Raw genomic sequence first — 6,216 nt, forward strand, 5'->3', positions numbered from 1 at the left:
CCCGAAACACACAGCCAGGGCAACTAAGGAGTGGCTCCGTAAGAAGCATCTCAAGGTCCTGGAGTGGCCTCGCCATTCTCCAGACCTGAACCCAATAGAAAATATTTGGAGGGAGCTGAAAGTCTGTGTTGCCCAGCGACAGCCCCAAAACCTGAAGGATCTGGAGAAGATCTGTATGGAGGAGTGGGCCAAAATCCCTGCTGCAGTCTGTGCAAACCTGGTTAAGAACTACAGGAAACGTCTGATCTCTGTAATTACAGACAAAGGTGTCTGTACCAAATATTATGTTCTGTTTTTCTGATGTATCAAATACTTATTTCATGCAATAAAATGCAAATTAATTATTTAAAAATCATACAATGTGATTTTCAGGATTTTTGTTTTAGATTCCGTCTTTCACAGTTGAAGTGTACCTATGATAAAAATTACAGACCTCAACGTGCTTTGTAAGTGCGAAAACCTGCAAAATCGGCAGTGTATCAAATACTTGTTCTCCCCACTGTATATACTGTATATTGTATATGTATATATGTATATATTTATATGTATATACGAGCCTGGTGGCATGGTTAGGCTGGTGGCTTGGGATCCTAGGGTCCTGAGTTCAAGCCCCGTCGGCCGCTGAATTAATACACCAGAGGGTTGACTCAGCCTGTCATCCTTCCGAGGTCGGCAAAATGAGTACCAGTTCCAGTGTTTAGAGGGGCACTACATTAGCGACACAGTTGCGCTTCAAGAAATGATAGCTACCCCGGCAGCGAAGCTGCCATACGACCACCACCATATGTATGTGTATGTATGTGTATGTATATATATATATATATATATATATATATATATATATATATATGTATATATATATATATATATATGTATATATATATATATATATGTATGTATATATATATATATATATATATGTATATATATATATATGTATATATATATATATATGTATATATATATATATATGTATATATATATATATATATGTATATATATATATATATGTATATGTATATATGTATATGTAATATATATATATATATATATATATATATATATATATATATATATATATATATATATATATAAGTAGGGTAAGAATACTGATTCTGGCTCACTTTTCCCCATGTAAATGAATGGGGGATTTTCAGCGATTTATATTTTTTTTCCCTAAAAATAAACCCCCTTTTTATCCCAAGGTATATTTATTTGTCTCCCCTTTTAACTTGGAGGTTGAACCTCATTGAATTGAACACCTGGGGGTTGAACAGCTCACTCATTGAACCTATAAAGATTTGTTCATTCTCAAATTCCTTCAATAGTTTAATTTTCTTTGCACAATAATCCCCATCTAAAATATTGACAAACAAAACATTTGAATCTTTATATTTTTTAAGATACCCCTTTTGTGCCATTACGAAATGATAAACTTCTCTTAATGCTCTTGTTTGACCACCTCCTGAGCCACAGGTTATTTTTTGTTAAGCCCCGCCCACTTTTCTTTAAGCCCCGCCCACTTTTGCTAAGCCCCTCCCACTCTTACATCATTTCCAGTTCATCTCTGACTCACAAAGAAATCACTAGAAAATTACAGTATGTTATGGTTTTGAAAAATTTCCCAATGAAGGCTTGCCTAGGCTTGCCCAGGGAATTTCCAAAGGAAACCACACCCACCAGTCTTTCTCTATAAAAGCTTCAAACCCAGGCTCCATTTTAAACATTTGTTCTTGCTGGCAATGGTGTTCTGTGTGCTTGTCTCAAACTCTCTGTCTTCTATGGAACTAAACCTTCAAGTTGATGAACTGGATTCAAACCTCTTATCTATTGAGGTAAGATTTTTTATTTTCCTATTTTCAAACTTTGATTGAAGCATACTCATTTAATAATTAAATAACTTAATTAATACATTATTATTTTCTCTCACAGGAAATTGTATCTGAAAATACTGCTTTTGCTACAACTTGGGGGAAATTGTTGGCTTGGTTGAAGACCTTGAGTGGGATGACTTTGGTGTTCCTTGGAACTCTCTGTCTTCTATGGAACTAAACCTTCAAGTTGATGAACTGGATTCAAACCTCTTATCTATTGAGGTAAGATTTTTTATTTTCCTATTTTCAAACTTTGATTGAAGCATACTCATTTAATAATTAAATAACTTAATTAATACATTATTATTTTCTCTCACAGGAAATTGTGTCTGAAATACGAAATGAAAATACTGCTTTTGCTACAACTTGGGGTGAAATTGTTGGCTTGGTTGAAGACCTTATGAGCGACCAAGACCCACAGAACGAGTTCGTCCTTGATGACCCAACCAAAGAGTTATACCTTGGAGACCAGCAAAATCCTGAAAAAGAGTTTTACAGCAATAGTACTCATTGTGAGTTATCAAGACAATACCCACTGAACAAGTTATACCTTGATGAGCCAGAATACAAGTTTTACCTTGGAGACTCACAAATTTTGAAAAAATCAGTAAATGAGTTATCCTTAAGAGACTTTGTAAGTTGGTTTTACTTTGAATACTTGAAATGTGGGTTCTGGATTGATAACTCACAATGTGATACATATCTTGGAAACTCAACGGGAATGTGGTTATACCTTGAAGACTTGGAAAGTTGGGTTTATGTTGGACACTTGAAACTTTTTTGGGGGCTTTTATTTATTTATTTATTTATTTTTTATTATTATTATTTTATTTATTTATATTTTGGAGACTTTTGGAGTTGCTATCACTCTTTGGGATCTAAACCTATCGATGTAGTTCTTTGTCGGATGGTGCTTGATGGGAGCAAGATCAAGAAAGTTCTGGGAAGAAAGTGCAGGCTTACTCCCCCTTTCTACGTCATCAAACCTGAAAGCCTTAAAAGACAGAATTGGAAGAAGAAAAAAAAAAACGTAAAAATATATATATATATATATATATATATATATAGGTGGAAATCTCATTTTGAAAAAGACATTGAGTTGGGGTTGAGATTTTGAATGTGAGGGTTGGGACACACACACATACACATCAACAAACAAAAGTTAAGCCTTGACTATTCAGTTGAGGATTCTGTGTTTGGGGTTCACAGATCTAAGAACGTCCCCCTTGACACACATTATATACTTGTCCCTCTAGTGTCCACAAAGGTGTATTATCTGCTTAGTTTTGTCTTTTGTAATTCCTGTGAATAAAATGAACCTAAAATCTCTTCCCCTTCCAAATCATATATTTTATAAGTCCAAGGAACTGTATCTATTACATCAACAATTTTAAAAAGTTCTTTCGTCCATCGTTCAGTAAAACCCTTTTCAAAATGAGATTTCCACCTATATATTCTTACGATATCACCAACTTTGAACTTAGGTTTTCTGACATTAATCTCTTTTTCATATTTTAATTTTGTAAATGTTTCTGATGGCTTCATATTCGTTGATGTGTGAATCGTGTCATTATACTTATCCACAATATCCTGAATAAAAGATGACCATTGTTGTGAACCGAGTTGTGTGAATTTTTTATATAGTCTCTCTTTTAAGGTACGATTAAAACGTTCAACAACAACTGCCTTCCCTTCATTAAAGGTACTGTATAATGTAATACTGTTATTTTTTAGAAAATTCATAAATGTCTTGTTATAAAACTCTCTACCCTCATCAGTCCACAATTTCTTAGGTTTTCTCTTACTTTTATTAAATATCTGTTGAAAAGCTAACATAAGAGTATTACCTGTTTTGTTTTTTAAAGGGACAACCCACGCATATCTACTCCTCAAATCAATAACGGTTAAAGCATACTTGTACCCCTTATCATTATTGAGTTCAATCAAATCAGCAGACCAGATATAATCAACTTCCTTGGAATAAACTTTCCTTCTCTGAAACTTTGTGAATATTGGTTTATGTAATTCATCAGCTAATTGCTCTTCAGTCTTAATGGCATCATTAGAGCCTATAAGTTTTTTGAATTTCCAAGTCCAAGTTTCAATTTAGCACTAATCATCTTCTTCACGATGAACCTATCAACTTTTTCTCTCAAGGTTGGATTTTGTATCAGAGACAAATTATATAACATTTCTCTATCGGCTTCATGCTTTTCTTCCAACGTTGTGGTATTCCCATAATCAATATCGTGTCTCATGCACACTTCATCAACTCTATTGATTGGTTTACTCCAGGATTTAGGATTGTCTGCCTCATCTAATCTTTTATCTAAGTTTGTGCCTGTCTCACAGAAAGAATACCCTGGAAGATGTAATTCCCCTGGTATTCCAGTAGTTGTAAATTTACTTCCTGATAAAAACTTTTGTATATCTCCTCCGAGTTTGTGTTTGGAGATAAATTGATTTTTTTTTGAACCACACACCGAACATATACCTTTTTGTATAACCCTGTTATTTTTACTTTTAATATATGAAATATTTTTAGTATTAGTTTTCTTTTTACATTTGAGACAATAACTCATTTATTTATGAGAAAAATTCCTGCAGAGTGCAAAAACCTTTTTAGTTTCCAACATGCACATTTGAATCTTAATTTTTAAAACATAAAGAATCCTTAGAAATGCCTTCACTCTCTCCTCCATTTATTTAAGGAAAAACTTGAATTAAAATCCATATCTTGACGATGTCAATTGTCTTGAAGAAAATATTGCAAATAGACTTGTCAATTCTTTGTTTTCCTCCTCGGTGGGTTGAGTTATTTTCTGTAATACCGCCAATCTTTTTTGAATCTCACTGGTTTCCATATTTTGATATTTATTCATTCTCTCTCTTTCCTCTCTCTTCTCTCTTTCCTCCTTCTCTTTCTTCTCCCTCTCTCTCTTCTCTTTCTTCTCTCTTTCCTCCTTCTCTCTCTTCTCCTTTTCCTCCTTCTCTTTCTTCTCCCTCTCTCTCTTCTCCCTTTCCTCCTTCTCTCTATTCTCTCTTTCCTCCTTCTCTCTCTCCCTCCTTCTCCTTTCCTCCTCTTCCCTCTCTTCTTCAACTCCTTCCTCATCCCTTACTATACTTGAATCGTTTACACCCCATAGAATATTATACATATATTCATCAGGATTTCTTGTTATTCCTGTATCCAAAATAATTTTTTTTACAACAGGATACCAATAAAATTTCTTTTGAATTTCTAAAAGAGCCTTACCTTTTCTTAACCTTATAATTTTTTCATTATTTAACATTCTAATTAAATCTAAAGTTGTTGGTTTATCAACATCAGCATAATGCCAATCTTTTATTGAAAATACCTCATTCTTATGTTGTAGAACATATTTATTAAAATACCGAATACCCTTTTCTTGAAGGTATGCTTGAACACAGAAATGATAATTTTCTTGAAGCCTTCTTGCTGTCATTTATGTATTAGAAATATATGTTAGAATAATATTATGGCACGAAACACCTCCCCATCTTCCCATAGTTAAATCATTTTGTATTTCCTTACTTATTATATATAATCCTGTTTTTTCTGTTTTCATGAGATAAACAAGGGCAAAACCATTATTATATTTACCCTTATTAAATTCTTTTATTTGTTGTTTACTAATCGTGGCTCCACAAAACTCATTCTCGATACCAAGTGGATAATATTCTTCCTTACGAGACTGATTTAATTGTTCCAGGTCTTCGAGGTTAATTTTAAATGACCAATTATACCCTAAATCATTCATATCATACCCCCATTGTTCTATTCTCATACAAACGATACGCCCTTCTTTATAAAAATTTATTTTAATTCGAACTGTGAATTCTGTATGACCTGGAGATAATATCAACACTTCTGTATCTTTAGAATACACAGCCGTTTTATTTAAGTATATATATTGTGATAAATCGCTTAATCTCACCAAGTCATTCGCGTCAGTCGGGCTTGGATAATTTTTAATTTATAAGCATTTTTCATGTTAATATTTTTGTTTATATTATATTTATGTCGTTCAGCCTGTGCCTTTGTGTAATAATTTGATAAATCAATATCCAGTTCTTGAGATACACCAAAGATAGAACCATCTTTACCAACATAAGTCATTTATATTAGATTAAAAATAATATCATAAAATTTTTTATTTTTGTTGAGTTGAAATAACACATATAGACATAATTGACCACAACACTTGGAATTTAATTCTTGGACTTGAAATGTTTGATAAACACCATTCTGTAAGAATTTTATGACTTCAACAGGTGGTGGAAGACCAAAACTATCAAAATAATATTTGTCTTGACTATT

General features: G+C 32.9%; 1 long non-coding RNA gene across 1 annotated transcript; it reads left to right on the forward strand.

Moving 5' to 3' along the window:
- The first annotated feature begins 1,172 nt into the window (after positions 1 to 1,172).
- LOC147031091 (uncharacterized) lies at positions 1,173 to 3,506 on the forward strand. The gene is made up of 3 exons (XR_015056655.1): positions 1,173 to 1,835; positions 1,933 to 2,096; positions 2,194 to 3,506. It is a non-coding gene; the product is annotated as an uncharacterized LOC147031091 (long non-coding RNA).
- The last annotated feature ends 2,710 nt before the right edge of the window (positions 3,507 to 6,216 follow it).

This window comes from Eptatretus burgeri, chromosome 3 (genome assembly GCF_056783735.1).
Source record: "Eptatretus burgeri isolate ZD-2024b chromosome 3, Ebu_testis_v1, whole genome shotgun sequence".
NCBI lineage: Eukaryota > Metazoa > Chordata > Myxini > Myxiniformes > Myxinidae > Eptatretus > Eptatretus burgeri.